Source organism: Myotis nattereri, assembly GCF_964212035.1.
Source record: "Myotis nattereri genome assembly, chromosome: 17".
NCBI classification, from domain to species: Eukaryota; Metazoa; Chordata; class Mammalia; order Chiroptera; family Vespertilionidae; genus Myotis; species Myotis nattereri.
The window spans coordinates 9382797-9394204 of NC_138092.1; positions in this window are offsets into that span (position 1 = coordinate 9382797).

Sequence of the window (11408 nt, forward strand, 5' to 3'; positions counted from 1 at the left end):
ACAACAGTGATAAAAACAATGACTGATAAACTGATTAAACTTATTCTAATATCTCCCTGTACACCACAGTAAGAGTAAAAACACTTTCAGAGTGCTTGACTAATTTCCCTTGTGATGAAGTATTTACAACTTTAACTTTAGTGTCACACGCTCTTTGAACTGAGAAAGCAACATGAAACTGATCATGTCTGAAAACAGGGTCAGGTAGGAATATTCCTACTCTGTCTAGAGTTTGTCCTTGTGATTTATTAATAGTCATTGCAAATGCTGGCATCACGGGAAACTATTTTCGAATTAATTTAAATGGGAGGCCAGTGTCAGATGGGACAAATCAATTCTTGGAGTCAGAACAACCTCTCCTTCCGCAGATCCTGTTAACACTTCAGTTTCGAGAAACACACCCATGCGATTGACGCCAGCGAGAGCTTTATATGTATCGTGCACGCGCGAGTCAACGTTTATTTTTAAATTGCCAGTGCCATCATATGTATCGGCTGGTCAATCAGTCATACAGTCAGATGGACGTACGGTTGTTCACTTAGCCTTTTATATATATAGATATTTTCACATCATGCCATTCACCCATTTAAAGTGTACTATTCAATGCTGTTTAATATATTTACATAAGCTGCGACATCTAAGTTTAGAAAATTTTCTTTATTCTTCTTTCAAACCATCATACTACTGGCATAACTATAGTTATACTGAATAGTGTATAAGGGATGCTTTAATATAAACTTCACACACATACACAACACACACAGAGTACACTCAAATAAACTTGGATTTCACCATTCTATCTAAAATCCTGGAATGTTGCATCAGGGTATGCTTGGTGATGGGAAAAAGCAGCTCTCAAATCTTAGTGGCTTGAAAAATAAAGGTTTATATCTTAATCACACTCCATGTTCATCTGTGGTCAGCTGGGACTTGCTGTTTGTTTCTCCTTCATCATCACTCAAGACCCAGGGTAATGGAACATCCACTAGCTGGGGCCTTCTCAGTCCCTGGGCAGAAAGAAAGTGGTGTGGTATAGCAGCCTTTAACTGTAATGCCTGGGAATAGTTCCAGCCCCAATTCATTGGCCGGAGGTGGTCACATGGCCCCACCTCACTACAGGGGTTCCGGCAGACTACCTGCCTGCAGACTGGAGAACTGCAAATATACTAGATGTACTGGTTAATAATGAGGATTTGTTTCAATAGATGGAGTTACACATATGCTGATAGATGCGATTTGATATGTACGCTATTTTGCTGTATTGACAACAAGCTTCAAAACTTCATATGTCAAATTTTCTGAAGGTGTTAACATCATAGATATTTTTACACTTAAAAATGTCGAATTTCGTGCCAAAAAAGAGCATTTGTGGGAAGTTTAATTCATTACTTTATTTGGAAGAAAAGTGCTGCTGAAAGTTATCGTATACTTCGGGAAGCTTATGGTGAGCATGCTCTATCTCAAGATACTTGTGAACGCTGGTTTCAACGCTTTAAAGGTGATGATTTCGATGTGAAAGACAAAGAACATCCAGGTCACCCGAAAAGTTTGAAGACCAACAATGACAAGCATTATTGGAGGAAGATGCGTGTCAAACTCAGAAGCAACTTGCAGAAAGATTAAACCTTGATCAGCAAACACTTTCTGATCATTTACAAGCAGTGGGAAAGATTTTAAAGGAAGGAAAATGGGTGCCACATCAACTGAACGAAAGACAAATGGAAAACCGAAAAGTCATCAGTAAAATGTTGCTTCAACGGCACAAAAGGCAGTCCTTTTTGTATGCAAGTGTGACTGGTGATGAAAAGTCGATTTATTTTGAGAATCCCAAATGCACAAAATCATGGGTTGATCCAGGTCAACCATCAACATCGAGGCCAAATCCCTAATTGAAATTCTTCATGCATGGAGAGATATTATAGAGAAAATTATTTTAACGTAGTGCACATATCCCCAAATGATAATATATATAACTTTATAGACTCTGTCACCCCCATGGTGTTGTGAGAGACACATGGGAAAGGGAAGAATAGCTGAAAGGGTGTTGAGAACAATCGTGTAAGGGATGGTAGAACCATGCAGAAGAAAGCTGTCCGAGGGGACTGGCAAGGGAGGAAGCCCAAGACTAAACTGGCCATGTTGGAGGATGCTATAGAGCTCTACACTGTTATCATGGCCTTGGGATTTTCATTTTCCCTCTGGGGTGTGGTGGTCTGGATCAGGGAATGGTAAACCTAGAACTTGGGGAACCTGGACTTGGGGAGGCTAACCAACACAAACACACAGAACAGCCGGGTCCTCTGGGTCCTTCAGCGAGGGAAGAGGGTACACGCCGCTGGCCAGAGGGCTTGGAGCCGCCAGTGGACTCCTTTGCCAAGGTTCACAAACCAAGATTGAATTTCGGCTGAATTTCCAGGAAATTTGAGCCAAACTGTGAAGGGACCTGGGCTGTGTAGAATGTCAGGTAAGAGGCACGAGGAAACCACATAATTTAGGATTATTCCTTTGATCTAAAACTAGAAAGTGGGGACAGTCGAGGGAATTTGAACTCATGGGAATCCTTCCCAAACAAAAGCCCCCTGATATCTACTTTATTAGTCTAGGGCTTTGAAGGACATTAATCTGGTTGTAGACTCACAAACTCTTGAGTACCAGAGGGCAAGACCCATTAGTTCACTCAGAATGCAAAGAATAAATTAAACGTTCTTAGTAATGTTTGATGGCAAAGGAGAATTAATTTCTTTATTGAAGTAACAGTGTTAGAAAGTTGAGGATGGTATGGAGTTCCTTTCCAGGTAATTTTTGAGAAGAGGGAACTCCTCACCCCGACTTCCTCTTTTTCCTGTGGGGGAGACTTGGGGGAGGAATAATTGCTGCCATATGGAAGTAACTTTAGCTCTTTTCCTTTTGGAAATGTTTATTACATTTTGCAAAGCCATTAGGAAATCACATTTAAATGTTTTAAAAGTGTGGTATGCTAATTTTAAAAAATCTTTATGTTCAAGTCTACCTTTTAGTCATCAGGGGACACAGGATGGTGTGGTAAATTGAGTAATGGCGATGTAGGTTCTAGATCCAAGTCTGCCACTAACTACGAAAGGGTCTTGGGAAAAGTCACTTACCTGCCATGGGCCTCAGTTCCTTCAATTTGAAGAATGAGGTTGAGGACTAGCTAAGCTTTCTAGTTACCTCCACTCCAACATCAGCCTCAAATTTCTAAGATTATATATGTCCACTGAGAGGTAGGACAAAAGATGTGTACGCAGGTAGGACTAAAAGGGTTATCACATTTATGCTGTAAAATACAATGAATATTCCTATTGCCTATGTGCATTACTTATTAAATAATATCTCCATTAGCTTATGCTTATTGTTTCAGGGAATGAAACAATGTTATTTGTTTTTTATATATAAATATATAAATATAAAAATATATAATATAAAAATATAAATATAAAAATATATACATATAAAAATATATAAATATATATTTATATATAAATATATATATATAATATAAACAATATGTTTTAATTTTCATAATGTCAGTTTTTATTCCTCTCACTGGATATTTAAATGCATAATTGCACAAACATAGACCAGCTGAGAGTGTATTGGAATCTGTGTTTGTGTGTGCATTGGGGTGTTTTCCCCTAGGATCAAAAACACTATTTCAACTGAGAATGTAATTCTTCAAAAACAAGAGCTTTCTTGCATAAAAAACCTCAACAATATTAAATTAGTTGCCAGCTAAAATAAAATGCCCTTGGCTGATTTTCAGCTGTATAACTGCAGCTTCGTTTTCTGCCTCACTCTCGAGCAGTTGGGATTGGGCCTTCTTTAGGAAACCTCTTCACAATCTAAAAGGATTATATGTGGGTCTCTTTATTTTTCTCTGGAATTACTTTTGCCTGTTAATCTTAGTTAAAACAACAACAGCAAAAAGAAACTTACCTGAGAAGAAGTAAACCCTACTGAGAAAATAAAATGCTTTATATAAGGTATTCATGTGTGAGGTAGGTAAAGGAAGTATTTCAGAACTTCAGGACTAGCCACTTTTCTTTGAATAAGTACTTGGTAAAATGCAGCATTGACCGAAAAGCAGTATATAAAATTTTATTTTTATTTCATCATTAAAATCCTGATGCTACCTATTACTATCAAAGAAATATGTTTACCCTTATAAGTGGCCACAGCTAGAATGATCCCTTTAGCTACATTTGGAATATAAGAGAGTGAAGGAAAAAATTGGGATAATCTAGTACAAGTCACTAATTTAATAAAAAATTTACAGCCAAAGGAAAGGGTCGATAATGAGATAGGACTGGTGGGTGTGGCTCAGCGGTTTAGTGTCCACCCATGAACCAAGAGGTCGCTGTTACCGTGTACCGTTCATCTACATACAACCTATTGTTTCTCTTCAACGTCTCAGAATCACCATTTACATCTCATCACAGGCTTTTTATAAACATAGTCTATAGATTGTAGTAAAGGGCAGATATTCATATCTTTAAAAATTCTAAAAGTACATCTTCTGGCAGTCTTGTGTTTCTCCTACTCTATCATGATTTTTATGTAGCTTCTTGTTTTCAAGTAAGTGGAGACACTGATGTTAATTTATGTGAGCTGATGTATGTCTTCATTGTTCAGAGAAAAACACACATATCCAAACCTAAAGTGTTATGAGCTTTACAGTGTGCACTAGCACATGAAATTTGTGTTTGACCTCAGAAACCATTATTTTGATTCTATTATCTTTTTCTGTCTCCCACTCTGTAACGGAAAGCATTGTTCCTAATGTAAATCAATTGTGAGTTGCTAGTTTGTTCCCTATGGCAAGAACTGTGGATCCTGACTTGAGTTCATTAGCTCAGTAACACAGCACCACATCATTCAGATAAAATTATCTGGTGCCTGATTCCTTCCATTTTCTATAGCAGATCACCGTATGGGCTTCAGGTTCAAGCTCATGTTTACACTTGGGATTCCTGCCTCTTCCAAAATGTTCCCAAGGTCTCCTCCTGGGCTTGTCCGCTGTGAGCCCAATAGTTGGCTCACCAGGCCTCACCACACTTATGCCCTGGCACCTGCTCCTAATAGACTATCAACTTAGTCTTTTCTTGGTGTCTGTCACACCCAGTTCCATTCCATCTCCCGTAACGGAATAGAAACATCTCCTTTCTGCTGCCTCCACGCCCCTGCTGCTGCACCCAAGCTTTAGATAGGTGAATGTTACTAATTTTTAATTACTTCTCTCACCTATTTAAGATCTGCCGAAAATAACATCCAAGTGTGAACCTCACAGTCCAAGTTGCAGTTTCATCCAGGATGACAGAATTTGCACTTGGTTGATTTTGGAAAGCACACTTTATTTTGGCCACTATATAATCAGCCACACGGCTCTAAATTCTTTCATCTTCCTTTTCTTTTGCTTCTTGTTTAAAGGATCTGCACAACAATTTTACACATAGTTATCTCTTCACATTTTGGCAATATGTCTAGCCTAGAATGAAATGTGGCTCAGGTGGGATTTCTTAAATATTTAGCTAGGCAAGGCTTCAACAAAGAAAGCAGCATAACTGTTCTACAGACGATGTTTAGATAAATAATTGTTCAAATTCTCACAACGAAGTTGGTTTATTCTTGACAGTCCTTTAAAGTCCTTCCCCCGCTAGTCACAGTCAAATGAAGTTGACCTGGAAAGCGACCAGATTGCCTCTTCGAAGATTGTGAGTTATTAGTGTCATTGCCTCTTCTACTGTACAAATGGTTGCTACGTTTAGAACAGCCACAAGTCAGCTTTTAGACCCAACCAGCCTTTCAAAAAAAATCTTTTAAGAAAGAAGACTATGTACATTTGACTTCAAGATCTGAATCTCTTTCATGGGTTTTCTGAGCAAACTAACTTTAGTTTTGCCCTTAAATTTCCAAGTCAACACAAAAGTAATTGCCCGAAAACGCTGTCGGAGGAAAGGCTCTGTGTGTGAATCCAGTCACTGGCCTCCAGAAGCTTCACCACGATGGGCATTCTTTCCCCACAGTTGAGTGAGAGGATTTCAGTTGGGTTTCTCTCTGCGAACAACTGGCACTAAAACCCAGTGACACTAACTCCCTACTTGAATCTACTCTGCATTGTCTTCAGCGTTCCAGCTGCCTTCTTCTGTTGTACTCGGTGTCCTCTGACACTTGTATTGACTCTGATAGGTATTTTAGGCTATTGGAAAGAACTGTGTGGTGAAAGGAATTTTTTTTTAATCTTCTATGCAAAGTAATTTTCAGTAGTGAAAAAGCAAATGATTATGCAGTAACTGGTCATTTTGGCAGCCCACTTGAGTTGGGGGTATGATAGAATTGGACATGTATCCTGAGATATCTGCTCAATGATGTTTCTTGCATAGAATCTATAGAAAAGGCAGAGCTCTACATGACTCAACTCTGGTTTTCTGGAAAAGTGAAACTTATGGAAATAAGTGGTCTTACCAGAAAGAAAGTCAGAATCATGTATTCAGGAATGCTAGGTAGATGATAGTTGCTCTTCTCTCACTAGATATTGTAAAAGAACTAGAGGCCTGGTGCACAACATTTGTGCACAGGTAGGGTCTCTAGGCCTGGCCAGCTATCAGGGCCAATCAGGGCCTTCTGGCTGCTGGCCGGGGCCTCCCTCCATTCCGTGCCGCCCCTGGTGGTCAGTGCACGTCATAGCGAGCAATGAAGCTCTCAGTCTCCCAAATGAACTCCCGAGGGGACACTTTGCATATTAGTCTTTTATATATATAGATTGCAAATATTTCAGAATAATTTTTAAAAATTAACACATTGTTTGCGGGTAGTTTTTATCACGCGCTAACAGGTGGCGCGGGCAATTTTTGCAGTTGAATAGATTGATTGCCGTTATACCTGGAAGTACACACATAATTCACCATTGTATGTGTTAGAGACCCAAATTTTGTCCTTTGGAATTCGTATATCTGCATGTTAGCATCCCTTTAGAGCAATAAAAAAGTATAAAAATAAACGTATTTATACGTTACCCGCATTCTACTGCTTGTCTATAAAAAATGTATTAATACGTGTCCTGCGCTCTACTACCAGTCAACGTAAAACATATAAATACGTTTTCCGCATACAATGTGTTAAATTTATTGTGTTGACATTGATTACATAGGTTTCAAGTGTCCAATTCTATGATATATCATCTATATATTGCATTGCGTGCCCACCACCCAAAGTCAAATCTTCCATTACTATATACCTCACCCCTTTTACCTTTTACTATTCCCCATCCCATTTTTCTCTAGTGACCACCATACTGTTGTCTGTGTTTAGGGGATTTTATGTTTCATTGTTTTTCTTATTTGTTCATTTGTTGTTTTTTGTTTTATAGCCCATATATGATTGAAACCATATGGTGTTTTACTTTTTCTGCCTGACTTAGTTCACTTATATTCTCAAAATCCATCCATGTTGTAACAAAAGGCAATATTTCATCTTTTCTTATGGCTGAGTAGTATTCTATTGTATAGATATACCACATCTTCTTTATCCAATCATCTACTGAGGGACACTTTGGTTGTATCCATGTCTTGGCCACCATAAATAATGCTGCAATGAACATAGGGGTGCATATATCTTTGTAAATAAATGTTTTCAAAATTTTCATGTAGATACCCAAAAGAGGGATTGCTGGGTCATATGGTAACTCTACTCTATTCTTAATTTCTTGAGAAACCTCCATACTGTTTCACAACATGGCTGTACCAGTTTATATTCTCACCAGCAGTGAATAAGGATTCCATTTTCTCCACAACCTCTCTAATACTTGTCATTACTTGTCTTGCTGATAATGGCCATTCTAATAGGTGTGAGGTGTAGTTTTGATTTACATTTCCCTAATAGCTAGTAAAGTTGAGTATTTCTTCATATATCTATTGGCCGTTTGTATGTTTTCTTGGGAGAGGTGCTTGTTCAAGTCTTCTGTCCATTTTTAAAAAATTGAATTGTTTAGTATCGAGTTGTCCAAGAATATTCTGGGGGAAAAAACTTGATGCCTGAGAAACTATTCTGGTTTCTTCTCTTAGATGGGTAGAATATACTAAAGTGGTTGAGGTAGGAGATTTTCTTTAAAACACATGTGCTTCATTGAAAGTCAGGAGTGCTCTTGGTTTCATGGTTAACATATTATGCAATTTGAAGTTGGTGACTTAATTTTACTCTTTCTTATTTACTTTTCCTGTAAAATGGACAACATATTCTCTGCATCTGTGAGAAAGTATGTAAAATGACCACAGCATTGCATTTAATACAAACACTCCCAAAGACGTTGCCAAAAGGATTTCCCTCACTCGAAATGGACAGTGGCATAGTGATTGTAGGGTACTTGACTAGTTATTTAATTCGTTAGTGGGATGGATTTTGTTACAAACACCGAAATCAAACAAGGATTTAAAAGAAAATTCTACTTCTTCTAATAATAATAATGATTCTATTTAAAGTTCACCATTACTAATAGGTTGGGATATCGTGTGCATGTGTGATCTGGAATCCCTCAGCCAAAGTCTGGGATATATTGTTAGTGATTAAGTGAAAATGAATCTCACCTTGGGAATGAAAGGAATAAGTATGTTTGAGAATAATAACTTCAACATTTGTGCATGAGTTTGGAGCAGGCCTGCCTTAATGTTGTAATCCTTTAAAAAGGTTTTAAATGAAGTAGATAACTAATTTGTCCTCCAGAAATCCTTCTCAGATTACTCTCTGGGTGTGCAGGACCGTTCCAGCCCCACCTGAGGCCTTTTGTTCAACACACTCATCCTGCTGGGACTGAGCTGAGTGGAAGGAGGGAAGTTACATGGGAAAGCTTTGTGCTTTCAGATAGCTCTTCTGCTTCCAGTGCAGTTAATTAGGAAGCGAACCCCTCATCCACTCGCAGGGTGCATTGTTGGCTACTCGGGCATGGTGACAAATAGCCCTGAAAGGTCTTCACTCTCTTTTGTAAACAGAAAGGTAAGGAATTTGCACAAAAATGCACGGGTGAAGATCTGCTTTTCATCAGGGTCTACCCACATAGTAAACAACAGAAATAACTTGTTTTAATAAAGCGTGGTGTTGAAACATTTATCAGCGAGTCCTTTCTACTGGCTTCAAAAGGTATATTTGGATAAGAGAAACCCTTCCCCAAAAGAATACAATGTGAAATTTAATTATAACATTTTCTTCACATCGGGTCAAGAAACTCAAGGGAAAGTTTGGCTTTCATGCAATCCTGAATTTATTTCTTATTAGGCTGAGATATGATTACATATTTACTTATTATTGGGAGTAGATATGGTTGGGGAGGGGAGAGAACTCTGAAAAATGTTTGATGTGGAAGAGTTTAATGAATTTTATTGTTTTAAGTGCCTGCTTTCTTCCTCTTTCTCTGTATAGAATATACTGGGTTCCATGGAAAAAAACCTTTCCAAATTAAAAAAAAAAATTGTTATGATGAGAAAGTAAAACAAATTCTAGGCCGATGGGTAGAAAGCATAGGTAGTGCTGGGAGGCAGGTCTGAGCCTTTAAGGAAGTGGGACTGAGTAGCACAGGTAGACAAATTCAAAATGAAATTTCGAGAAAGAGAAGAAGGGAGAACATTAACATAATAGTGTCCAGTTTGGGGATGGGTACTGGAAACGCAAGAATTACAAAGAAGCAAATATAATTAAAAAAATTCTATAGAATTTGTTGAAGTCTCATGTTCTCTCCTCCAATTAAGGAGCAGAACCTCCTAGGAAGGTTGTACAGTTCGGTTCAACGAAATGTTCTGAGATGATGGAAGGTGGCCTGTGCCACCTAAGGCTGTGACCACTAGCCACATGTGGTTACCAAACACTTGAAATGAGGTGAGTGTAACTGAGTAACTGGATAATTTTACTTGATTTTATTAGCCACCTGTAGTTAGTGGCTATTGTAGTGGGCAGATCAGCCAGACTTTACTGGCTTGAGCTTTACTACATTATGATCAAGGGATGGGCTTTGTCATAGGTCAGGAAGGATAATTCTGAGAAAATTTGAGAGCTCTGACGAGAAAAGACAATTTCTTGCTTTCCATCTGGGATGCTATGAAGCCCCTCAATGTGCACCAATGCAAATATTCCCTCATTGTAAATATCTCATGCCTATTTATCCCCTTTGTGTCTGCAAGGCCGGTGATGGGTGACACCCACCCTTGCCTGGAGCGGCTGCATTGGCCAAGACAGAGAAAGAGGCAGGCTCCCTCTGAGCACTAAACATCAGGCTTTTAAACGGAATTAAATGGAATCTTGGAGATTTCACCTATTTTTGCCTTTGTTTTCTTTTTATTGAATTTATTGGGATGACACTGGTTTACAAAATTATACAGGTTTCAGGTGCACAATTCTACAACACATCCATCTGCAGGCTATATTGTGTGTTCACCACCCCAAGTCAAGTCTCTGTCCATCACCATTTATACCCCCTGTACCCTTCTCCCTGCCCGTCCCTCCCTCCACTCGCCCCCCCCCCCCCCCCCCCGCAATCAACACACCATTGTCCGTGAGTTTTTTTCTCTATTGTTTTCTTTTTTGCTAAATCCCTCCCCTCCACCCCAGTCCTGCCCCCTGGCAAGTGTCAGCCCGTGCTCAACCTGTGAGTCAGTCTCTAGCTCAACCATTTATGCAATCTCAATTTCTTTAAAAACTAATTTACATTTTACAACTGTAATTCTTTATATTAATTTATGAAACAACATGATATTGAAAATAAGTTGCTCTGACCTCACTACCTTTTCTGTGGTACAACTCCATCCCCTTTCATCTCTGTTTGGAACTCTGGTCATGCTTTTCACATTATCTGCTTCTTACTCTATAAAAGCACTTATCATGTGTGCCTCATCGAGTGTGGTGTTTCCAGTATCCAGACCATAACTGAAAACTAATTGTTCACGAATAAATATTTATTAAATCTATTGCTTTTAAAGCATAAATATCTCCCCCCCACCCCAGTCTTCTTTTGGAATTGTGTTGTTTAGTAATGTCATCGACTCATGTCTGCTCATGAATGTATCCACACCTAGACTTCATATTTTATGTAAATTCCAGAAAAAACATTGTTAAATATTTTATATAACCAACTTGAATGAATGTTGGGTATTCTGAAAAGACATCTTAAACTACTTCTTTGCAACGATTTTGCTAAATATGATATTTAACATTGTTTGTGGGATGATTGTATCCTTTACTACCTGAGTCCTGGTATTCTTGATCTCTTCCTAATTTCCAAAGAATTCTTGGGGCCCAAACAAAGGAAGCAAGATGGACCTGTTTCATTAACCCACTGATCAATCAACTAATCAGCAGGCCTTCCGTTCCTTATATGTGCAAGTGACTAGTCAAAGTGCTTTGACATTGGT